Source organism: Terrapene carolina, unplaced genomic scaffold, assembly GCF_002925995.2.
Source record: "Terrapene carolina triunguis isolate 2854851 unplaced genomic scaffold, T_m_triunguis-2.0 Scaffold147, whole genome shotgun sequence".
In the NCBI taxonomy this organism is placed as follows: domain Eukaryota; kingdom Metazoa; phylum Chordata; order Testudines; family Emydidae; genus Terrapene; species Terrapene triunguis.
The window spans coordinates 1,376,565-1,403,519 of NW_020664498.1; the positions used below are offsets into that span (position 1 = coordinate 1,376,565).

The 26,955-nt window shown below is 41.6% G+C and overlaps 1 protein-coding gene across 11 annotated transcripts in view; it reads right to left on the reverse strand.

The window, feature by feature from the left end:
• Positions 1-26,955, reverse strand: part of LOC113406875 (zinc finger MIZ domain-containing protein 1) — a 500,854-nt gene that overhangs the window by 317,221 nt on the left and 156,678 nt on the right. For all 11 annotated transcript variants that reach the window (XM_026653693.1, XM_026653694.1, XM_026653703.1 and 8 more), the window contains one exon: positions 23,526-23,605. The gene's annotated coding sequence lies outside the window, so the exon portion shown is untranslated. The remainder of the gene's footprint in view (positions 1-23,525; positions 23,606-26,955) is intronic.

A 26,955-nucleotide genomic window follows, 5' to 3' on the forward strand; every position in this document is an offset into this window, starting at 1 on the left:
TGGTTGGACGTATTCCTGGAGGTCTCATCACATGACATAATCTTTAATTAAAGGTTAACCTTTAATTCCTGGGGACTCCAGGACAACCCTGGAGGGTTGGCAACCCTAGCATAGCCCCTCTATTAAAAATACAGCGTGGCATAAGGAGCCACCCTTTGTTTAACACAGGACAATTCAATGGCGTGCCACTGAGTAGTGATGACATGAAAACCACATTAGGTGCATCATTTCAGCAATCAGCTCCCCCGCTCCAATGACTGGTAAGCCCCACCACTCCTGCCATGAAATAATGGCTAAGCCACACCACTCCTCCCCTGCAATATTGGTGAAGCCCTTTCAGCCACACCATTCCTCTCCTGTAGTAATGGTTAAGCCATCTTGCCCCTACCATTCCTCCCACATCCCCCCCCCAAAAACCCTCATGCCCATGTTCGGTCATAGTTGCAGTGCCTTGGCACAGGGAGACAGCACCTGCCCATGCTGCTCAGTGCACCGAACGCCAACAGCATCTGGCAGAGACAAATAACAACCTGCACAAACACAGTGACCAAGCAATGTTGGCAGCTCCCTGTGCCTACAGTACAGACCCAAGTTTTAGCCCAGAGCATTCACAGATCTTAGTGGATCTGCCAGAGGCCACAGCTATCCATTCACAAACTCTGAGCTATCCCTACTTCAGGCAGCTGCAGAAGGAGACCTCCTGGAACACTCGAGCGTTGTCAAGCGATTAAAAAAAAGGGAGAGAGAGTGAAGAACACATTTTTCTAAGGTCATTTTCACTATAGCACAACTGCTCTAGTGATTCATATTTTCACAGAGATATGGTTACAACTTGTATTACACAGGACAAACAAGGTCACTCTTGCCCAGTGTTGAAAAACAATGTTCCTAAGTACTCTCTACACATAGGTAACTACACAAATTCTAAATACTGTTGTGTGAACTGGAGACTGCTTCATTCCCACATTTTTGAGGACAAGGAAAAAAATATCTAGACTAACCACAAGAGAGTCAAATTCTATGAAACATTAGGTTATTGCTTCCTTTTTACATACTAGGATTCTATGCAGGATCTGTGTGGGCAGATGAGCATAAAAAACATTCAAATTATCTAAATAATTTTTGGCTGCATAGAAGAACTGATTTGCTGTTTAGGTGTTGATTTTGTGTCCTTATCTTTTAATTGCAAGAGTTCTTTTTCCTAGTATGTTTGGTCATTCAAAAAAAGAAAAACATCAAATCCTCTTTGAATGAATCCTATACACATAAACTAAAGGATACTTAAGGTCACAAGAAACCACTGGTGGTTGAAACTGTTTTTTATCAGTTTTGTTGTGTGTCAGAACCCCCTACAAGATAAGAGCAGAATTCTGAATACAAAACAGGCACCATTATAAGCGGATACAGGCCTCTCTCAATGCTCCAACTCCACGTTCATTTTGGGAAGCTAAGCCAACGATTACTATCTGGTGAAACAGCTTTTGAAATATCATCAATTTCCTGAAGAATGTATCAGTTTATTGAGCAGAGTTTTTCAGACTCCTCGTATCTCATTCGATAGGATTATGCCTCACAATTTTTTATGAACCGTATTTAAAATATTGATATGCCTGCACAAGACACTTATTTCCCCAACAATCTAACCACTGTTATCTGCTGTTAAGACTGTCAGGGGCTCAGCCTGTTAAAAAGGTAAAAAGAACAACAACGAAAAACCTGTCGTCTGAGCGTATTAGATGAAATCCTGTCCTGTATCTAAATCCGAAGAATATCTAGTCAAAACACTTGTTCATGTGTCACAGACTCAGCCTATTGTCGTTAGTTTTTAAATATACATATGGAAGCACTCTCAATAGCATTAAGTCCTTTTTTTCTGCCACAAACCCTTCAGAGCTCCTTCCGCACATACAGGGCATTACTAAATACACCTACAAGCCTTTATCCAGCAACAAAAATTTCAGCCTCATGTCTGCACAGTGTTCATTATGAAACATCTTTCAGATTTAGTTCTATGGTAGTACTGGAAGTTAGCTAGGGTTACCATACGTCCGGTTTTTCCCGGACATGTCCGGCTTTTCGGCAATCAAACCCCCGTCCGGGGGGAATTGCCAAAAAGCCGCACATGTCCGGGAAAAATGCCGTCCGGGCACTTCCCCTCCCGCGGCTGCTCTGAGTCCTCCCCTCTCAGACTTCGGCTCTGTAAGAGCCAAGCTGCCCGAGCCAGCGCTACCGGCTGGGGCAGCCCCCCTTGCCTCCGGACCCCAGCCGCCAGCCGGGCACTTCTCCTCCCCGGCTCCAGCTGCTGTGCTCCGGATTACTACTACCCTCCTTTGCTGCATAACATCTGAGCTAGCCATTCAAGAGGTTTTTTTAAAAAAATGCTAATTATCAATGAAGGAAAAGTCATCTCTGATAGCCAAACAAGTGTTACATGTTCAAAAGTCCATGCCTTCCTCAATCTAAGAAAAAACACTTTATTATTTCAGAAATGGAGGACAGTAACCAAGTGTGAGATTGAGAAACAGTATCAAACACACCAACACCTAGCAGTGCATTGCATACTTTGTGACAACACTGAATTCCATACATATCAAAAATCTTACTATGAAAGCTAGAACCAATAAAAACATACCAAAAGAACCCCCCAAACACATACATCTCCTGTAAGTGGAAAATAGTGGGGTCATTAAAAACAGGCAACATTCATGTATAGAAACTGTTAAACAAGCGGAGACACACAAACACTGGTTTGAAGGAAGGTTGGGAACAAGTCTTAAGAGAAGAACAGGATAATAAATCTGGTAAGTAATTTTAATGTAAAGAGTGACCAGAAAGCATCCTCTTTGCATGATTCCATACAGTGCACAACACAGGATAAAGTTTTCCAAAAGTTATTTTGGATAGCTGCTATACTCAAGAGTTGTTGGTGGTCTTTCAATCATTAATGTATATGTTGGAAATGTAAAATCCATTAGGGTTACTTGATATACATGAAGTTAGACTTGCTTAAGATTATAGAGCTTTTTAAACTAGAAAGTATGAGCTTCACCTTGAGCTTAGAGAATGGATAGATAAATTGTGGAATCCTCTAGTGGCCTGGATTGCTTGAATCCAAAAACTGAGCGCCGGGGCAGATCCTCCACTGGTGTAAACTGAGCAGCTTCATTAAAGTCATGGGAGTCTACACTAGTGGAGTGCCTGACTCTAGAATTGGTGCAGCTGTTTCGTGTGGCTGGGAGGGAGGAGGGGGAATGAGGGCCGCTCAGGGGAGGGGGCGGAGACTTTGGGGAAGGGGTTGGAATGGGGGCAGGGAAGGGGCGGAGTTGGGCGGGGCCGGGGCGGGGAAAGGGGCGGGGGCGGGGCGGAGTTGGGGCGGGGCCGGGGCCCCGTGTAGTGTCCTCTTTTTTCAATGTTCAAATATGGTAACCCTAAAGTTAGCAACCCAAAGTAGGTATCATTTGATGCCTGTTGTAGGGCCACTCTGAAACGAATTGCTCATCTCAGTCCAGCTCCAAGTGGACACGTGACCACAACACAAACTAGTGACACAAATGGCAGGAACCAACATCCTTTCTGGCAGGCTTCGCAGAGGAGCCAAGAACTGAATCACCTTGTTACTCATCGCAGGGTCTCTCAAGGACTGAAGCACAATGAAAGGGCACAACAGGGAACGCTGTTCCCCACAGTATCAGAGTAAGACATTCTGCTGGTCAGCCCAGTTTTACAGATTAGGAAACAAGGTTCAAGTACAATAAAAATGTTTGTGCTCCTGAGGATGCAGACACACTAAATTGCCACGGATATCCTAACCTGGCCTCACTTGCATTTTTCTCGGCTCTCCTGAAAACATGGGGAACTTTGTTTCATACCTCATTCTTATAATTTGCATTTTCAGAAACAGAACACCTGCTCACATTCTTAGCATGACGTTTCGGGAAGATAATGGGTTGTGTGCGTGCATGCAAGAGAGAGAGAGAATTACAAAAAGCATTCAACTAAAATCATTTGTAAGACTGAAAAAGTTTAAAAAAATAGAATCTCAGTGACACAATGAAGTTATTCTAATAAAAGGAAACACCTTTAGGTGCTTCTCACATTATAGTAGTGATGATGGTAACTTATGGTATTTCATCCATGCTATAAACACAGACACAGACAGACATGGAAGACTGAGGCACGTCAAAACAAAACAAAAACAAAACAAACAATAAACCAAAGATTGGATTATACTACAAGTGTATGCTGGGCCATTACACAACCCAGATTCAAGTCTGCTTTCTTCAGACAATCCCTAATGGCTTTATTTAATAAAATAGGTCAGTTTGGTTAATTCTCTGGGGACACAGAATCATAGAAGTGTAGGAATGGAAGGGACCGCAATAGGTCATCCAGTCCAGCCCCCTGCACTCAAGGCAGGAATAAGTATTAATTAGACCACTCCTGACAGATGTTTGTCTACCTGTTCTTAAAAACCTCCAGTGAGGGAGATTCCATAACCTCCCTAGGCAATTTGTTCCAGTTCTTAGCTACCCTGACAGGAAGTTTTTCCTAACTTCCAACCTAAACCTCCCTTGCCGCAAATTCAGCTCATTGCTTCTTGTCCTATCCTCAGAGGTTAAGAAGATCAATTTTTCACCCTCCTCCTTGTAAGTACCTTTTATGTACTGTGACCCAGACCAGTAGGGTACAGGAGTCTGGTAGAGGGCAAATATACTGGTCACTGGATGAGTAGTTTTCTGTTCCCTGAGTGACCAGAGCAGGGGCTGCACTAGAGTAATCAGGAACCTGCTAGAACCAGTTAAGGCAGGCAGGCAGGCTAATTAGGACACCTGGAGCCAATTAAGAAGAAGCTGTTAGACTCAATTAAGGCAGGCTAATCAAGGCACCTGGGTTTTAAAAGGAGCTCACTTCAGTGTGTGGTGTGAAGAGCTGGGAGCAAGAGGTGTAAGGAGTTGAGAGGGTGTGCTGCTGGAGGACTGAGGAGCACAAGTGTTATCAGATACCAAGAGGAAGGTCCTGTGGTGAGACTAAGGAAGGTGTTTGGAGGAGGCCATGGGGAAGTAGCCCAGGGAGTTGTAGCTGTCATGCAGCTGTTACAGGAGGCACTATAGACAGCTGCAGTCCACAGGGCCCTGGGTTGGAACCCGGAGTAGAGGGTGGGCCCGGGTTCCCCCCAAACCTCCCAATTGACCTGGACTGTGGGTTCTTCCAGAGGGGAAGGTCTCTGGGCTGTTCCCCAACCCACATGGTGAATCTCTGCGGCAAGAAAATCCACCAAGCGCAGGACCCACCAAGACAGAGGAGGAACTTTGTCACAGTACTTAAAAACTGTTATTTACCCCCTCAGTCTTCTCCAGACTAACAAATCCAAATTTTTAAATCTTTCCTTATAGGTCATGTTTTCTAGACCATTTTTGTTGCTCTTCTCTGGATTTTCTCCAATTTGTCCACATCTTCCCTGAAATGTGGTGCCCAAAACTGGAAACAATACTTCAACTGAGGCCCTATCAGCACAGAGTAGAGCAGAAGAATTACTTCTCATGTCTTGCTTACAACACTCCTGCTGATACATCCCAGAATGGTGGGTGTGGTTTTTTTGTTTTTGTTTTTTTTACACAAGTGTTAAACGGGTGACTCATATTTAGCTTGTGATCCACTATGACCCCCAGATCCATTTCCACAGTACTCCCTCCTAGGCAGCCATTGCCTATTTTGTATGTGGGCAATTGATTGTTCCTTCCTAAGTGGAATAGTTGCAACCCTCATGTGATGAAACCTCCAGGAATACATTCAACCAAATCTGGCAAACCTATTAATTTGTCCTTATTGAAGTTCATCCTATTTACTTCATACCATTTCTCCAGATCATTTTGAATTTTAATCCTACCCTCCAAAGCACTTGCAACCCCTACCAGCTTGGTATCGTCTGCAAACTTTATAAGTGTAGGCTCTATGCCATTATCTAAATCATTGATGAAGATATTGAACAGAACCAGACCCAGAACTGATCCTGTGAGACCCCACTCAACATGCCCTTCCAGCATGCTGTGAACCACTGATAGCTACTCTCTGGGAACGGTTTTCCAACCAGTTATGCACTCACTTTATAGTAGCTCCATCTAGGATGTATTTCCCTAATCCGTGTATAAGCTCACAAAGGTAGCAGAACAGAAACCAAGCTAGTCACTGGTGAGCCAGTGTCTCTAATGAGCCATAATTTGTTATTACCTTAACAACATCACTCACACTGAGCAACTAAGGGATAAACAGTCAAAGATAACTTCAAGGAGGCTCCTTACTTCTAAAATGCTCTGAGGGTAACCCATAAGGCTGTCCTCTGAGTAAAGCACCCTCCTCCTTCAAGTATGAGCTGAAAAGTTAACTTGGGAACAGTGCAGCCAATAAACTTTGTTAACATTCAGACTCATTTAAGAGGACTACCGGTCTTGTTGCACACAACTCCCATTCACACTAATGGGTATGACATGGTTGTATCAATGGGGGAATTTATACCTCTTACAGTTCAATACCTTTTTAAGAAGCTCAGTGGAAAATGAGTATATACAGGGCTAACCTAGCCATAATTTTGAAAAATTGAAAACTAGATCCTCATTCTTACGCGTTTATAACTTTTAAATGGAGACTTTAATTTGTGATGTTATAGCAGTGGCCAGAATCTGAAGTGGGGCAGCCTCTGATCATTCCAGACAAGTCAGCTGGCACGATGTGAACCACACTACACATTGGAAGCTCTCCAGAGTAAAGTTGCGTTGAGGTTTGTACTTAAAGCTGGATTCAAATCCCTCTATTTCATGTTTTAATGATCAAGTTCAGTCTCCAAATGTAGCACAATAATTCTGCATGTGATTTTTGTGGTAATATTGTTACTAACTTTTGTCAAGGAAATGTTAGGGGGCCCTCTTGCAAAGAATCACAGTCCCTCCAAACTTCTCTCACACACATATATGTACTTTAACGAGATCCCAGACATTGGCCACTTTTCAAACATTTAACTTAATCATAAGAAGACAGTCTGAAATGCTAGATATTAGCTTCTATTTTAACATCTAGTACTTTTAAATATAATTTCCCCCAAACTCTAATAATTCTCCTATGTATCCATCACTATGCCAGTTGGGTATAATATGTTAATATAAATGCATCAACAAGACTTCGCCTCACAGAAATATTAAACATGCAGACATATGTAGACTTGCACACACCTACCCACCCTTCAAGTCCAGAAACTTATAAATTATAAAATTGCCAATACAAACACTATTCTGTGTAATTATCATCCAATTATGGAAGGAATCAAAGGTAATTAGTTGCAGTCCAAGTGCAAGAGCACTTATCCATAATTTGAGTAGCATTTATTGCTACTGGTAACCTAATGTTTTAGCTGTTTGTATTAAGCTACAACTGCAGAATGAACCTAGGATAAACTGCTATATGTTTGGGGAGGGAGGAAGAGGTGGAGGGGCAGTATTTGCTGTAGATGTTCCTCTTCCTCAAAGAATAGGCTTAATTTGTATTTGACAACGTATTTTTCCCAGGAATAAGACCCTTCATCCCTGGAAGCTACATGTGGTGTAAGATACCAGATAATAGAAACATGCATATCTAGCAGCCTTTATAATGTACCACCAATATGAATTTGCATTATTATTACTATTACTTGTATTCTCACACTGCCCAGTCAGCAGCGTGCTAGGTGCTGTACAAATGTATAATTAAAGACTATCCCTGCATTGCCCCACCAGTGGTCTGATGTGGTCACTTCCACTGACCCCAAAATCTGCCTATAAACATACTGGTGTAGCATGTTTTTAACAGTGTAGCTCTCACCAAGACAATAGCTGGAAAAATTCCATCACATTATATTGTCATGGGTTGCTGCCTGGCAACAGATATGAAGATATATGACAACATGATATAATTCCCAGTTTCTTACATAAACCTATATATATTGCCTGGAAAAAGCTTTAATTATATAAACATATGATCTTAAATTATTTAGCAACTTCACTTAGAAACACTTTTTACTTTTTTTTTTTTTTTTTGCCTCAGAGCCTTACAGATAAAATGTTAGAAATCTCTTGGATGCCAGCGGAGCAGTGCACTATCCACTGATCTGTAAATAAAGATAAACTAAACTGACAGCATAGTCAACAAATTTCACCAAGGCAGCACAGGGCACGTGTGCTACCCTCTCCATATCTACATAAAGAAGCATCCAATTGACTCTGTAATAAGTAGAAAAGCCTGTTGAATATGTATAATCTTACATAGACGTTTGCGTTTGTTATCAGCCGTGCTATGCTCACTACCTCCCTAACACTCATAAGGGCTTAATGAGCTGTAGGTGTAGCTGGTTTAGTTTATTGCACTCAAGCTTCATTTAAAGTCTAGTTTTAACAGTCAGACAAGGGAATTTAAGCACAGTGTGGCAAGTTTCCAGACCAAATACTAGGCCAACACTCTTTCAAAATTAGTCTATCCAAACAGTCCACGATGGGTGAAATTGCATGTCACAGAATGCCAAAGGAGTTTGTATTCCAGATATCTGCCTCCAGTGAACTAGGGGAGAAATGGTTTTCAATTATTTACCATCAGTGAAACTGGCAAGATTATTTCCTGCTTTGACTGAAATTTTCAGCTGTTGGATCATCCGAACCCTAACTACAAAATGTGAAAACGGGAGTTGGTCCTGCCACAGATATGCTGAAAGGGCAAATGAACTGGCATGGTGATGTTAAGCAAATAAAAGCATGCATTAAAAGTCTGGGGTGGCACAGGGTTAAGGTTTCTGCCCAGCCTGAACTTTGTGTTACTTATATTTCACCACATATGCCTGTGCCCTTCAGGCAGGAATAGGGGTAACAGAAGGTCCCCAACTTTATTTCAGGCTAGTGCAGAGGTTCTCAAACTTCATTGCACTGTGACCCCCTTCTGACAACAAAAATTACTACACAACCCCAGGAAATATTTATTGATACAATAAAGGGAACATCATCAGATTATTATGTATTTTGCCCTATTTTTTCCTAAGGGATCACTATGCTGACACCTTTCTTACATTTAAGTTTTACAATGAATGTTTTCAATTCTCTATTTTTACTTAAAAATGACAGCTCGTGATTAATCACCAGCCTCCTCGGTCACTAGAGACCCATCCCTGGCTGAGATCTGTTTGTCTAGGGAAATTTCTGAAAAAACACCCATTGACTTTCACTTCAAAAACCCATCCAACATGAGAGCAACATGGAGCAGGAAGCTAAGGTCATGCTGCTCATTTTAAAATGAAGGCTGATTACTTTTAAACCACCATCAAAACTGTGAAATGACCATCTGCTCTGATTTGGGTGGAAATTACCTCTGTGCAGAGGGCCAGGACTAGGTCTACTCATCACTTAAGTCCTACTTAACTTCTGTTATAAGTGTTTACATGGTGCTTAGGCCATTCATGATACTCTGACATGGGTGAATTTAATCCATTTGTAAACCCAAACCATTAATGTGATCAAACCCAAGGTTTCCCTCCGCCTCCCCCCGCCCCACACACACACAATATGCATTCCAAAGTCAGAGAGCCCTCACACAAAACACCCTGTCAGCATCCCCTTGCCTTTACATCATATTCAATTCTATCAACATTGAACAGCTGTTATTAGTTTCAAATATAGGTTTATACTAAGATACCACCATCTCCATTACATTTGGAGCATGCAGTGCCTCAGACATTCCGGTGTGTTAGCTGCTGGTAAATGCTGACTTTCTAATGGTGATCATTATATAGCATCACAGCTTGCACTGTATTCTGTTCTCGGTGCAGCAAAACACTAGCAAAAACTACAGGTGCTTGGCAAGGATCACACCTTTGACAGGTGAGATAAATTTGCCATGTTCTGTTGCAGAGGTTAAGCCACGTAATGGATTTGGGTGGCAAGATCTTGCCATCACATTAAAAAATATGAACTTTTTAAATGTTACCTTATCTCATTCTTCTAATTTAGTATTGCAACTTGCTTTAGACTGCAACCTTCTCAACCACCAGCACTATGCACTGTTTATAGGATTGGCAAGTTGCCGTCAGCACCGCTCCTGCCATTTTAAATAATTTCCAATTACATGGAACATAGCAAGAGGGAAACAGAGTTGCCATACTGTACAGAATCTATCTACTTAGGCCAAGATAAATAAGTAGCTGGATTTTCAGAACTGCTGAGCATCTAACATCTCTCACTGAAGTCAACAGGGGCTTCTGGTGCTCTGCACTTTTGAAAAATCAACACACTGATTAAGCTGTCTAAATATGAATTTAGAGGGAGATTTTCAAAGACATGAAGGGGAGCTAGATGCCCACTCCCCATTGTGCTTTCAACAGGCAGTGGAGGCCTAATTGCCCTTTGTGTCTTTCAAAATCTCCTCATTAGGAAGCCAAATTTAGCCTTGTATGTTTGAAAGTCCTGGCCTTCATTCTGAACCTTGCCAATAACTGGTGCTTTATAGGAAGACCAAATCTTCAATTATGCACCTAGCCACTGGCTACTTAGATTAGATCAGAGAAACTCTCAATAAATGTAGAATTACCAGTTGGCCTCAACAGAGAAAATCTTTAAGCAGATATTCTTTGTAAAACTGGTCTGGATCTGAAAATCCCTCAAATTCAGGTTTTCCCCATTATGTCATCTACCAGTTGAACTATTTATGTAAATGGCCATGTTTCTTATTCCCACTGTCTTCTGTCTCTCTCTCTCTCTAAGCATTTGTTCTGGTAAGTATTTAGCGGTACAAGCAGCAGATAGATGATGTTCTGGGCTGAGGAAGAGAAAGCGCTTTGGTCCGTTAAGTGTAATTGTTTTTATAAAACCTCTAATCTATGTATTTGGAGAGGCAAAGTAAACACAGTTTATACAATTCACCCTTGACATTCTGCCAAATATCCTCAATCCTATAAAATGCCTCCTAATGACCTGAATGTAATACTGTGGTGCTATAGTGTCATTTAACTACTTTAGGGTTCTTTTAGTAGCAGCACTATCTGCAGACTTAATATGAAACGTACAGGATTATGCTGCCACTAAAATATTATTCAATGCTGCTGAAATTTCAAATTAATTCCAAGAGACAAATCATTATTCAGTTCTGTCTTTAGCACAGATACAATCCCCCAAGTTAGTTTAATAAAAGCAATTTTACAACTAATGAAGGTTGATATTGTCTTTTTGAGGATACTGGCTAAATGGAAAAATTACTTTTTAAACAGCAAGTGAGTTAGTATCAGCGATGCATTAAGGTTTGTGTGTGACACAGAAAAACTTTGGAGGAAAGAAATAATTTGACGACCATTGAATCGAGTTACAGAAGAGTTGGTATGAAATGTGCTGAGGAAGCATTTTGTTATTTCATTAAAAGACTAGACTGATCTAGCTTTCACTAGATGTTTCAAATTTCTCTCTCTCTCTCTCTCTCTCACACACACACACACACACACACACACACACGTCTTCTCTATGCTGGCAACCCTTCCCCCCCACTTCTAGTAACATGGAAATTTCCCAAGAATTACCGGCCATGTATGTAGGGACAGAGTCTCAGCTGACGTAAATACATATAGTTGCCGCTAAACCTACTGAAGTCAACAGAACTAGGCCAATTTATGGCAGCTGAGGATGTGGCTCGCAGGCTTTGCTGTGCAATGGTTTTCCAAAGTTGAATACACAAAATCTGGCATTTCAGTTTTGTTTTGACATAATTCCTGTTTCTAGATGAGTATTACATACCTTTAACTTTTTTCATAACTACTGGCACTGAGAAATACCAGTCTGGTACTCTCCTATAACCAATGTATAATTCAGCAGTGAACATTTGCTAACCGACAAGCAAGGGCATTCGTTACAGAAAGTGGTCGGGGGAGAGGGTTGAGATCAAGAGCAAACTTTCCCCCTGTGGAATTCTGTGGGTTTCTAAACTTGTATTTTAGGTTAATTTCTCTTCTCCTTCCCCAGTTAGGACATTGGGCTACTCACCTCCCTCATAATGAAGCAGCTTAAATCTGAGAGAAAATACCCTGGAAAAATTAAAGAAAAAGAGTGTATTTTGGTAGTATTCTAAAGAACAGGAGAAAACACACTGAAGCCAAAGACAGGGAATGAAAACCATTTATGGTGGCAAGCCTAAATCTGGAATAATCAGGCCTTTTCCTCTTTAATACTGCTACTCACCTCCTCATTCATTAGTCCACCCACTCACCCGGACATAATATTTCCCCCTCCCCATACACACAGTTTCCTACTATTGACAGACCCTTTCATGTCCTGATCTCCTGTGTATCTGCTCCTGGCTATTTTGAGCCTGTTTCTTTTCTATTGCCTGCCAGCGCATAGACACTGAAGTGCTCCGAATGCTACTACAGCATGATTGATAAGAGAAAAGCTTGCTGAGGGTTACTAGTGCCATTACAGACAGCAGATGGAAGAAACAGGGACCACTGTCACTCTGGGGATTTCAAGGGAGCTGCAAGAGCTAAGGCAGCAGATAAACAGCTGTGAGTGTAGGGATGGGAAGGAGGAGATGGCTCTGGGGACTGGTAATGGGAATAAGGAGTATTTCACCTCTAGGTCATCAGTTCAAACCAGGTCCAGGATGTTAATGTCTGAAAGGCATTACCATCTGACAGATGTTCAATGGGCTCACGCCAACTCCTAGTGGGCAGGAATCAATATGACCAAACAAAGGAAAACTACACCCTATTTAGCAGCCCTACTGGTAGTCTCAGCAGAGAGACCAAAGGTGGAATGAGTACGGAGAATGAAATATCTCATATCACACTGCAATGGAGGTTCATACAGAAAGTATTACAATGCCATTATGGAAATCAATGGTGCAGCTGCAACTACTGTACTCTGTGCAGTATTGGTCACCCCATTGCAAACAGAATTATTACAGAACGGGGGGGTCAGAGAAAGAAAACAAAAATTAATAGGGCCTGTGGGTCTCCCAGAGCCTCACAGGCTCACATGTTATGGAACTGTCAGAAGTAGGCAGGAGGAATAATATAATGGAGCCCTCCTAAAAAGTACAGCCCCGAACTGTGTTTTGGGATGTATCTAGGGCCCTATCAAATTCACAGCCGTGAAAAATGCATCATGAACTGTGAAATCTGATCTCCCCTGTGAAATCTGTCGGGGATGGCAAGGCAGGGCTAGAGATGCCCCAGCCAGGGCTCCTACCATGCCTCAGACTCCAGCTGCTAGTCCTGGCTGGCCTAGGGAGGGATGGGACTTCCTCTTCTCCTGCAGGAGCTGCTCTGCACTCCTGTCCCACTTCCTGCCCCATCACTCGGGTCTCTGCACAGGGAGCAGCCGCAAAGCTTCATGCAGCGCGGGGGAGGGTCTGACCTGGCCCTGGGAGCGGCCCCTGCAGGAGAAGAGGAAGTCCCATCCCTCCCCAGCCTAGCTGGGACTAGCAGCTAGAGTCCACCCTACAGCAAAAGCCCCCGGCCAGGGGTACCCCAGCCAATGGCACAAGAATGGGGGAGGGGTCATCCAGGGGGCCATGCCCCCAACTTTTTAACATGGGCTTAGTTGGGGGGGGCAAGGGGCAGCCTTGCCCCCCCAAACTGCAAGCCTTGCTCAAACGCAGAGCGGCACTGACAGGGGCTACACTTCGTGGCAGAGGAACTGATAACAGTGATCGGCTCTATGCCTGCCCAAGGTTGCAATTTGGGGGGGCAACAACACCCTGTCCCCCAAACTATACCCATGTTAAAGAGTGGGGAGCATGGCCCCCAGCCCTCCTTAGTTCTGACACCAGTGTCCCCATTCCCCCCTCACTTCTACAAAGGTTGTGGTGCCCTTGCCTCCAGCCTTGCACCTCCCCGGCTTCAGGCCCTGCACTCAGAGGTTAAAGGGGCCTTGGGCATTCTGGTGGTTGGGGAGGAACCACGGTGCTCCCTTGACCACAAGGCCTTAAGCAGTCGCCCGCATTCAAGGCTGGTCCTGCCCCTCCACTCTCCCAATACCATCTGACCCTCACATCTGCACTGCCCATTGCTCTCCGGCTGCCCAGCTCTGAAGGCAGCACCTCAGTCAGCAGTAGTGCAAAAGCAAAGGTGGCAATACCACAACTCCCCTACAATAGCCTTGCGACCCCTCCCACAACCCTCTTTTGGGTCAGGACCCCCATGGTTATAATACGGTGAGATTTCAGATGTAAATAGCTGAAACCGTGAAATAGATTATTTTTAAAATCCTATGACTATGAAATTTATGAAAATGGACCTTGAATTTGGGAAGGTCCTAAATATATCCCATCATCTTTGCAACTCTCCAACTCACGGAAAGTGTGGTTCTCCAGAGCAGTCCTTGTAGCACAACGCCACATTATTCAGCAGGAAGAACAGACTGCCTGCAGGGATAGGAGCTTGGGTCAGCAATCTAGCAGCTAAAGAGCAGGTAACATTTCAGAGAAGACGGGCTTCCGACATATTTGAAAAAATTTGGCATGACTTGTTGGAAATCCTTGGTTAATTTCTGGCTCACGGAAATCAAGATGTCATTCTCTTTTCCCATCCCTGCCCTCCTTCCTTCTTTTCCTTTCTCTCCCTTTCCAATACTTTAACTTCTTTGTTATTTTTGCCTGTTTTTGTTTTGTTCTCTCCTTATTTTGGAGGGATGGGAGGAAATTAATAAAATATGAATAAAAAATTATTAGGACCATAAGGAAATTCTCATATGAAGAGATATTGAAAGGACTGGGATTGTTTACCTTGGAAAAGGGATATGATAAAAGTATATTAAATAATTCATGGTCTAGAGTAATTAAGTCAGGAGCTTCTGTTCTCTCTGTCCCATAATGCAAGAACAATGGACCATTCAATTAAATTAACAGGTGGCAAATTCAAGACTAATTACAGCAAACACTTTTTCTAATATGTAATAAGACCGAGGAACTCTCTGCTACATGATGTCATGCTTCAGGAATCAAACCAATCTTTAAATAACTATTAGGGAGTACTAGACACCTAACATGGGATACAGATTATCTGACATCTGCCTAATGCAAGGTTTCTTGCATATTCTCCGAAGCATCTGGTGATATTGGAGACTAGATGGACAATCCAGTCCAGTCCAGCAACTTTCAGAACTGTTGCTTCCACTTGCACACCTCTTCTTACCCCATTTGTAAAGTACAATTTTTAATGTCAGTTTTTATTTTTGGCTTTATTCTGCATATGTTTCAGGGTAGAAACCAGTAAAAGGCAATTGCCTTCTGCAAATAAACCATCAAGAAGACATGATCTTTTCTTGTTACCTTTTTTAAGCCGAATTTTGTTTACGTTCATTAGGAGATTTCAAAAAAAGGATTTTTTTAAGTTATTATTATTATTATTATTATTATTTTATTTTGTATGTGGGGACATTTAATGTCTCTCTAACTCAAAAAGCATCCTTTGAAAATCCTGTGGTCCTTAGGGTAAAATAGACATTTTCAACAAATAGTTGATCTACTTTGAATTGAAATCAATTATATTCACATGTTAAATCATAATCACATGTTAAATCAGTTATATACATTCACCAACCTTGTCTCTCTTCCATTCACATGTGCAGCCATATTACATAGCACTTTGTGTGTGTGTGTGTGTTACACAAATAAATAGAAATATTGCAATTTACATATCTTTATGACTTTAACCAGCATTTACATGAACAGGTAATTAATTATTTCCCCCCCCCTCCCATTTTTATATATTATTGTAATAAATCTAGAGGAAATTTAAGAATACAAACTAGATTAAAGTAACATAAAAAAAGATTAAAGTAAGGTAAAAAAAAAAAGATTAAAGTAAGGTTAAGAGACATATGTAGATATATACAACGGAAGGAAATTCAGAGTTAAGATTGAACTCGCAATGTGCCTATGTATCAAAGCTTATATGGTATAAAGGTGGTGTGAACAGAAGTACATTTCACCATCCAGAATCTAGTCCATGTGTTTGTATTATGCCAGTGGCTCTCAAACTTTTTTACTGGTGACTCCTTTCACATAGCAAGCCTCTGAGTGTGACTTTCCCCCCCCCCCTTATAAATTAAAAACACTTTTTATATTTTAACACCATTATAAATGCTGGAGACAAAGCGGGGTTTGCAGTGAAGGTTGACAGCTCGCGACCCCCCCCCATGTAATAACCTTGCGACCCCCTGAGGGGTCCCAACCCCCAGTTTGAGAACCCTTGTATTATGCTTTGTTTAATTTTATAGAAACATATGCCACACAAGTCATACTACCCAATTATCCCTTCGACATGCATTTCACTAAAACATGCCAATTCCTAGAACAGCTTATGAAAGACCCCTAGAACAATACATTTCTGATAGCTGGAAGAACACTGAACAGATAAACAAGATTAAGAAAAAAAGTAAAAATGTAGCCAGTTAGCCAATAAACTGTTTTTATATAGCAGAAAAAATAAAGACGCGGGCAGTATCTTATTTCTTTTGGAAATATTTCTCTACACACAAAGAAAAAAAATGCATGCTAACACCCTTTAAAAGGACATGAAAATATGCTTGGATCTTCTCCATAGCAAAATAAAATGTTTTCTAGTACAGGATACAGCAATAACCATCCTGAAAGGTTACATGATGATAGAGTAATTGAAAAATTGCTCTTATTTAGTCTCCTTTAAAGCAGTGCAGACCAAAAAAAACCCAAACAGAAACAAAAAACACCCCACAAGAAGCCCTATTTTCAGAGGAAAGTACACCAAACTAAGGGCCTGTCTACACTGAGTTTTTCTTTTTGCACCCGTGTAACACAAATTCCTGATATGGAAGTGCTACACAGTATAATTTATCCCAGCCAGTATGGAATCAGGTCGTATCATGTCTACATTAGGGGGTTACACTGGTGCAGTTACGTCGGTATAACTTCGCCAGTTCTAAGAACGCAGGGCCAAAAATAGAACCTATTCTGCCCGCTTTTCGTTACCGTGAAGCTCCATCTTTCCCAATCGCTGTGAAATTCAATGAAGAAAGTGTAGCTCGTGAAAAGTTAGTTTCAACTGTGAATCCCTTTGGTCTACCGTATACAAGATTTCCTTACAAAGGCTTAGAGGGCTTAAGATGACTTTGGATGGCTAAGTCTGTGCATGAAAAATAGCTTCCCAAAAATAAACTTCCGTTTAAAAAAAATGAGCTGCAGAAACTCCCTTTGGTGTTCCCACTAAGACACAGCTCTCAGATAATGGCAAGATAAACTAAGAGACAAGGGAAAGCACTGAGACATTTTAACTCCAGGAAATGAAACTCACATACAATGTTTGCACTATCTAAGAAGTCATGTTAGTGTCTTTTATTCCAGTTGGGCATTTACCAGGGTGTTACATGTGACAGCCTTGAAGACAACTCAAGTATAAGATTAATAAAGGTTTATTCAGTTCTATCCAATACAGAGTTAGTTGGGTATTTCTCTATATTTATCTGTGTTCATTTCTCCTCTGTATCAACTTTTTTTTTGAAGGAAATATATGCTTAAAGATCTGGCATACTTATATTTAATCTGGTTAAGACAGTATTTGTTTCACATGTAAAAAACTAATGTTATTTAAGGAATCATTTTACCTGAGATTGTTTTTCTGTCACTTGGCTTCTCTAGTCACAGGCCGATGAGTATTCCCGTTCTGGTCTATGCCAGTCTAACAGAGGCAACCAATAACCTTCATATGATTTTTATGACTCAGGACGCAGTAGTTTGCTCTGGATTCCTCAACTGAAAATCCTTAGGGGTATGAAGGAAAACTACGGTGTACACTTCTAATCCCTAAATGAAACTCCACTAGTGTCAGGTGAGTAGTCTTGCAACAGGTTGATAAGACCCCCCCAAAAAAATAGAGCATTAAAAAACCTACCCATTTTTAGGTTCAGTGCAGGCATCAACCCAAATTTATGGGTTTCAAACCTTGAAGCAAGGTAGACTAAGGAACCAGACAGTCCTAACACTGCTGCCCAAGGTAGCACTTGCTGCAGCCTGTCTAAATTTACAAAATTTAATGAACGCGAGAGAGCACTTCCAAAATAGTCACGGTGTACAAAGGGAATACAGCACAGGTGCAAACTGCTCTTCAGTTTACAGGAACTACATCGCTTTCTGACCTGCAAATCTGCCTGTTGTTGGCTTCTATTTCTTCGGGCATGACAAACCTACAGACACTGTCTCTTTCTTGAGATGTCCCAAAAGGACAAACTAGGCATGAGTTTTTACAGGCCAATCAAGAGCTTTGGAGTAAAACTGAATATCAATTCATAGAGGTTAAGATGGAGATTAATTCACTGAGATTGCATTGTATGCCATGTTCCCCTTCCAAAGAGGAACTATAGTCTCTTCCCAGGCAAGGAGACTTCCCTTCATTCATTCCAAGCTACACTCACGAAAAGCAGAGCAGGACTAGTTAGTGGTGTGCTGTAAAATATGGCATCCAGTTTCTTTATCCTCACAACCATGATACAGCTGCTAGAGGATAAAGCCTTCATAGTAAGTGTAACAAGCCCTATAGTTTCCTCCAAACCAGGCTAAAGTACCCAACAGAGGCCGAAAAGTCACTGAATGTAACCTGCAGCCTGCGCTGAGTGTGGAGAGAACTCTTCTGATCGAAAGGCATTCCTGGACCATTTCCATTTCCTGAATATGTCGATTGCTTTTCAGAGACCAATCTACAAGAACAGTTAAACACATCTGCTGTGGTGACCTCTTGATGGTAAAGGGGAGGAGAGATAAGAAACATCTGCTTATCAAGGAAGAGTATTTGACCCAAGCCCTCTAGTATGCCTGTAGATCTTTCCAAACACCCACCGATCTGACTAGCATACTATTGATAAAAATAGCCTCTCAGAAGGCCAGTGTTACATGTGGGATTTTCTAACTGCTCTCTAACATTGAATATGTACATCAGAGATCGGCAACCTCTGGCCCGCGGCCCGCCAGGATAAGCACCCTGGTGGGCCGGGCCGGTTTGTTTACCTGCAGAGTCCGCAGGTTCGGCCAATCGCGGCTCCCGCTGGCTGCATTTCACCGCTCCAGGCCAATGGGGGCTGTGGGAAGCAGTGCGGTCCGAGGGATATGCTGGCTGCTGCTTCCCGCCGCCCCCATTGGCCTGGAGCGGTGAACCGCAGCCAGTGGGAGCCGCGATTGGCCGAACCTGCGGACGCAGCAGGTAAACAAACCGACCCGACCCTGGCGGGCCGTGGGCCAAAGGTTGCCGATCCCTGATGTACATGTTTATTTGGGTCTCTTTTTTGATCATTGATCTTTAACAGTGACGTTATCACACGATCCCTTAACGCTTAAGGCTCGCATTAACAATTCAACTCATCCAATGGTGCACGCTGCAGGAAGACCTAGTAAGACCCTATTCGCTGAGGTAGAATTATAAGAGGTAGAGCTTTGAGCTGTACTTCCATTTTGGTCTTGGGAAAAATAATGGAAGAAAAGACGAATAGCGTGTGACCTCCATTTCCAGTTCCAAAACCCAGAACTGCTGTTACTTTCCACCCACACCTCCTGCAGCCTTGAGACCCAAGGTTTGGTACATTTACTTCTCCCTATACAGGTTACTGGCCCCTGCCTTTCCTTTCATGTAATATTTTCCTTCTATGAGCCTTGCTTTTTTTTCTCTTAATCTCTTCCATTCCTCTCCTCCCTCACAGCTCCTACTTCTTCTTGTCCTTTGCTACTCTCCTTCTTTCTTTGTCATCCATTATTGTCCTGGGGTTTTTTTGTTGTCTCACCTGCCAACCGGAAGATTGCCTCTCCCCCTCTTCCCCATGTAAGGTTCTTCTCCACTCAGTATCCTTTACTCCCTTCTGTCAGACTTTCCCAACAGACCCTGGACACAAGTCACAGGAGTTCAGTGCTAATAGCTGAGACAGACAGGTGGCACCTGGTGTGATCAATATCCCAGAGTTTACTGGAACAGGAAAATATTCCAGTTTCAATAAAGCCACTGAGACTGCATTTGTAGACCAAGATAGTCTCATTCAATAGGAATATCCATTCAAAGATGAACTGCTGAAGAAAAGCTTAAAAGAGAAGGATGGTTTGTGGTTAATGAGCTGGTTTGGGATGCAGGAGGTCTGGGCTCACTATTAGACTCACCTACAGACTTCCTCTTTGACCTCATGCAAATCACTTAATCTCTCCTTGCCTCAGTTCCACAACCATGACATGGGGGTAATGCTACTTCTTTTCCCTGCCCTTTCTCTGTCTTGTCTCTTTCGAGTGTATGATCTCCAGGACAAGGACTGAGTCTTACTATGTGTAGTGTCTAGCACAATGTGTCCCAGACCTCTGCTGGGGCCTCTAGAAGTACCATATTATAATTGAATGGAGCATGTCAAAAGCATTTTTTGTTTATGAAAAATGGCCTTCCATTTTTAAAGGTGAGTATTTTCACAGAATTGTTCAAAAATTTCTAATTTCAATGAAAACCTGAAAAAGTTAGTTTTTTTTTATCTATTTTTTTTCCAAACAAAAAAACCTGACAATTTCAACAATATTTTTAACCACGTTTTTTCATTTCTTTCCATTTTTTCATGGATTATATTTACCATTGTCCAAACAGCATTAATGAGAGATTAAAATAAGACGGAGAGTTTTCAGAGAAGTCCAGAGAACTCCTTTTTAACAGAAGGAAGATTACTTCCTCTACAAGAAGCCTGTGTTTGCTATTCTCAGGGCCAATGGCTCTTCCCTGGCTAGATGCATCTACAGTATGAAATTTTTCAATGCTGTTTCAACACAGTCCTTGAGAGCAGGTATATATTTTTGAAGTTTAAACAAGGCCACGGTGTCATATTGTGCAATTGCAATGGGACCGGCATGTTCGTCTCTAATTTCATCACTCATCACTAATCTCACTCATGGATAAAGCTGTATCGATATGGCTATAAAGCTTCCACTAACCAGTCACTCGAGTGGAATGGCCCCATCCTGTCCAAGATCGAGGCCCTCACACTTCATCCTCCAGCCCGGTCTGGATTGGTGTTTACAGAGTCTCAGAAGGAATGTGTGCTCTTCTTACAATGAGAAAGAGCAGGTTTGCATAATCTTAACTGCAGGATCCCAGGAGCCAGAACTAATTCAAAGCTCTCCTAATTTGACTTGGGGATTCTACACTGTGACAGCAAGACTTAGGGAATGGCTCTTCTCTATAACCTTGTTTGAGTGATCATCTTTTGTTTCCATTACTCCAGTTTGCAAGATGACAGCTATCAAGACAGATTCCAGAATGCCTTTTAAAATGACACATGTCAAAAGTGAACTGTTAAGAGCATCTAAACAGAGGGGTTTGCATTAATATTTAGCTTGCCAAGAATCACATTTCAATAACAACTGATTTATTCTCTCACACATGTGCAACAACAAAAACATTGCCTGACATTGTTTTTCTGATTTTTCTTTAATTAAAAACATGCACTTTAAGACACACTTGCACAGTTTATAACAGAAACCCTCATCATTTGAGCTTTTAGCACTCTCGGATTGTAATGTCCTTGTGCTGGCAAAAAATAAAAAAACCTGCTCTTTCTGTGTGTTTATGAAGCCTCCGGAAATACCATAGCAAACATTCCTGCTCTACAGCAGTGAAACCATGTGACCTGAAGGCACAGCCAGGAACTTCTTTCCCCTGAGTTTCTTCATGGAATGGAAAAAGGAAATTTTTCCTTTGAAGCCAGAATCCATGGCCAGGACAGCATACACAAGGTTGTTTTTAAAGATTATTTGGCTGAATTCTCTAACCTATGGCTGGACATGTCATATTATTTTGTACTGAAAGGGTCAAGTCTTTAGACATATATTCAGATGTAGGACACAAACCCGAACGAACCTTTTAGGACACTGCTACAAAAATATTCCCAGGGTATTCTAAAGCAAGGTTTATCATTCTTGTTCTGCAATATTCTATTTCTTGGTATAAATAATTAAGAGGTCTTTCCCTCCAGTGAAGACTTGGTTAATTGCTCTCCTTTTTTTTTCGGTTTTCCCATTTTTCAGTTTGGTTTTTGTTAGTACTGTTAATGAATGGATTTGTCCATGCAAGTTCTGCTAAGTGTGACCAAAGATGACTTAAAGCATAAGCCTGAATAATAGCTTTCCATTTTTATCAGTATTTGTAAGTAATCATTCATGATGTAGGGGGTCGAGGGGGGTCATACAATGCTAGTTTTATACCAGTGAATATTTGTTTTCTTGGTTTAAAAGAAAAAAACACACAAAAAAGAAAGGCAGCCCTGCAGTAAAAAAGTACAGCAAATGGCAGGCACACACCACTAACTGGTTCTAGTGGCCATGTCAGAAATGTTTCTAATTATCGGAGGCAAAACTGGGATGGCATTTTCTGCTGGAAGCAAGATTTACACTATACCCTCCTCCCCACACACCCCCAGCATATAAATATTGGTCAAACAGTTTTTTCTCATTTGGTTCTTGAAATAAGCGGTGGGCAGGAGCAGGGGGCGTTTGGAGGTGAGGCTGGAAGAAACATTGATGAAGAAATGCTTCAGGTCAACCGTCTGCACCTCACCAAGATGTATCATTGAAATGCTGGGGAGCAATATTGGTAGTAATAGATAAGGGAAGTCTATTCGATCATTAATGCCAATCCCTCTCAAAGTGGGCTTTCAAATTATGATCCTTGGACCACTGGCTGGTGAGCTGCAGAAAGCTGGATGGTCACATGGTACTAACACCACCTCCTTATTTCCAGCTGCTAATTTGCATTAAAAACAACTGAAAATACATTAAACATTTCCCTAAAGTCACTTCCCCACCTATGCAGTGCCATGTAGACATTCTTGGGAGTTGAAGTGGAAATGGTCCACATGATAGCAAGTGAGAGGGCAGTTGATTCATAAGACAAAACGTGAACCACACTGGAAAAACACTTGAAACCCACTAAGGTACTCTGGAACTATGCCAAAGGCAGAGATGCAACAACCTATCATCTTATGTATTTTAAATACAATAAAAAATAGATTGAATCAAACAAAGAGTAGAACAAGTTTGAAGGAAATGTCTAAATATGACAAAAACAAATAAAAAAATACTTGTTGTGTACTTTTCATTCCTCACTACACCTGGATATAAATACTAAACACTACTTCATTGAAACTACTGTTGAATTTCTACTAAGGGACTGCTAGTTTGTTTATTATAAGTGCATGTTTACTGGGAGCATTCAGAACATACTATTTTACAGCTGGAAAGGCCAGTGCAAGCATCATTTGTTTGTTCTGTATATTAGAATCAACAGAATTAAACCAAGGTAGCCAATGAATGTTTATACCGAGGGCTTTGCTAGAAGTGTTTTGTCATTGCCATCAATTGAACTACTTCTCAAAAGAGCTGATGAACCTTGATAGCAACCAGATGAGTGGTTAAAGCATAAACCATGATGCACTGGCTAGAAAAGACAAGAGACCCATATGTATTTTACCAGCTGAGAATAAAAATCTTCCTACCTGAGTTCCACAAGTGCCTTCTTCCTCTCAGGAGCTGATGACTATTTCCTCAGTGCCTTCACATAACACGATCCATTTTCCTACAATGAAATATAGATGCGTTACTCACACATCCTCATCGGTATAATGCAGCAGCATTTAAGCTGCAAGAGCAGATCTGCAAAAATTCATGGAACTTTAAAAGTTCTAAAAAGCAAGATGTGGGGGGAAAGGATTAAGATTTGGGACCGCAGGTTCTATAACAAGCAATTCCACTGATTCGTTGTGGGACTAGGGTGAACCACTTCATCAGTTTAAACCTCAAATTTTGCTCATCTGTAAAATGAAGATGAGAAGCTGATAGTGAATTCTACTAACGTGAGCATTCAGATTTATTAACCTGAAAAGTAAATATTTTTTCTTCAGTTAAATGCCATGCTGAACTCTCTTTCATTCTCTTTATGGAGAGTCTTTGCTGAATGTTATGAACTATCATTTAAAAAAAAAACAAAAAACAAAACAAAAAAAACCAACCCTGAACTTTGCTTAGGTGGAGGAGACAAAATACCACAAAACACCACCCTGTCTGAAGCAAAACAAAGCAAATTTACAGATTACTTTGGCACGGCCCCTTGACTTCTAGGAAATGCTGTTTAAATCATAAAAGAAATGCTGTAAGGGGGACAGGGGAATGTTTACTGGCAGCATGGGTTCTTTTACATGCTGTCTCAGCAATCAAGCAGGGTATCCTTATAGGCTTCTGTTAATAGGCACTAAAACTCAGAATACTGGGCAGAAAAAATGAAGAACATTCACACACGAATACAGTTTGTAATCCTTTTTATTCATTTTCAACTAACTTTTACACAATGATTTTTTGTTTGCAAGAACGTTCATGAAAAGCCAGTCTTCTAAAGCAGAAAACATCCCACGTGATTTCAGTGCCCAGTCCATCAGCAACCGCTAATGATCAATTATCAGGAGTTGAAGCCAGATATTAGGGAACAACTCAGACACCGCAAAATACTCACATTCAGGGTTAGATGACAAATGTAGAATAATGAAAAAATGTAAGTTATGATTACTTCCTATTTGGATTGCAGGAGCATTTAGTTTGTTAATGGATAATTCACAAAAAGTAAAAAAGCTAAAAATTAAATTGTTTCCTAAGAACAGCATCCTCAACTGAAATAAGTATATTGTCATGAAGACACAATCTGCCTAAGAAACGGATTCGGCTGTATTTCTTGTCCAGGTAAAAAAATAACCATTTTAGGAAGCCTGCATTTTGACAGACACTATTGGTGAAAAATTGATCTTTAAGTCTCCTGACAATAATCTCTTCAAAACTCCATTATGTATTTGTTCTCTTCCACAGATTCCTTCCCTCTCCCCCCACAATTTTAACTTCTTTCTACTAGAGGTTAAACTTTTGTTCCACCCAGTAGAGGAGTCAGGAGTCCTGGGTTCTATTTCAGGTTCTGCCACTGACACTCTATGTGATTCTGGGTAAGTCACTTCACTTCTCTGGTCCTCAGTTTCCCCATCTGTAAAATGGGAATGATGATACTGATCTTCCCTTTTAAAGTGCTTTCAGATCTATGGCTGAAAAGAATTATGCAACAGCTGAGTATCATTATTATTAATGATCCCACATTATGGATTCTCCATCGCTTTTTTAAAAAGCTGGCCCAAACCCATCTCTTCCATGCTGCCCATATCCTATACCCCCGCTGACACTCGCTATCACCAACCCATTGGTTCAGTATCCCAAACTTCTCTCTGTCCTTCAGTCACTTTCCTGTAAGTACTGCACATGCAATGAGGCAGTTGTATAAGCAGTGCACCGTGAAGAGGAACTGTGTTATACGAACAGGGACAATCTCTCCTAACAAAGCTTCCAGTTTGCATATCAGCACTGTCAGTGCAATCACGGCTTGGGGAAGACAGGGCATGTCTGCTGCTCCTGCAGAGCCAGCAGAGGGAGCACAAGAACCAGTTTGTGGGACCCAAAGGAGTAATTTTTTTAAATAAAGTTTCTTGGCTATGAAATGCTCAATCATTAAAATCCAAGGCACTTGGTATTAGATTATTTCTAGTACCAAAGGCATGTGTGGTGCATTACAAGTTATAAAAGACTAAAATCTGTGCTCTGAGGCAATGGCGCTCTAAGATCAATAAGTGAAAGGACAACCAACACATTACATACAGACTAGGATTGTGTGGGGGTGATGGAAAGACAACAGTGTTGTCTGCCAACTCTTGCGATTTTATCACGAGTCTGACAATATTTGGTGTTTTTCTTTAAACCTCTGCTCCTGGAATCCTGTGATTACAAGAAAATCTCTGTTTCTGTTTTAAAAGAAAGGCAACTGTCCAATTTCTAGCCCCCATCGTTGTGCAGAAAAGTTCAGAAATGTGACCCGAGTGCACACCCCAAAGGCTCGAAAAACAAAAGACAAATAAAAAGAACCCAAAATATGGGGTGCGGTGGCGGCGCGTGGTTTTACAAGTATAATGACTTTTAAGCCAATCATAATTTTGGGCACCTGACTCATGGTTTTTGAACACTTGGGGTTGGTAATTAGCAATTCGGCAAGAGTAAAATATAGCTTGAGATTGCGTAGGACGCACACAGAGCAAACCATGCACGATGGCCAGTTTAACATATTTCTCATTTAAATGCATCTCCTCGGTGGCTTATTGTCAGGCCTTATGGAGCAGGGGTTTTTTAAGGCGGGATTAGAACAAAGCCTGTTCCAAGCACAAAAGGGCAGCAAGGAAAAGGTCTGAAGGCAAGAGTGGGAGCAGGATACACAGAGAGCTCTTAAACAGGAGGGGCTTGTGCAGGGAAAAAAAGAAAGAGGTGAGCAGAGAGAAATAAGCAGTGATTTAGCCGGAGAAGAGCTGAGCAAAAGCTTGGAAGGCTGAGGGAAGCCAGTGAAAGGGTACAAATAGGGAAGTGACACGATTCAGCGTTGGATCTTAAAATCTGCAACCACTGACAAGGCTCACAAGAAAAGAAGGCTTTCCCTTCCTTCTCACATACACTGGTCCGACATCACAGCTACCAGCCTTTTGACACAGGACGGTCAAGCCAAGCAACTCTGCTCTGTAGTCATCTGGAGAGGTCACTGCTGAGAAACACAAGATATTCCTCCTCAGCCGGAAGAGCAATCACATTACATCCCCTTGAGCTCCCACCTCTGTTGGCCCAAGGAAAAAGAAGAGAAGTTATGACCAGGAGTCAAACCCCCATCTCTTGAAAGACAGTATAAAAAACTAAAAGCAAAACCCAGGGAAAGTGAAAGCAGGAGAGACCAAACAAGTGAACCCCAGGCAAACCAAAATGGCCTCAGCCCCTAAACCTGCAAAAACTTACACATGTGCCTTAAGCACATAACCTCAGTCTCACTGAGGCCTAAATTACGGTGGGTGCAACTAAAAATTT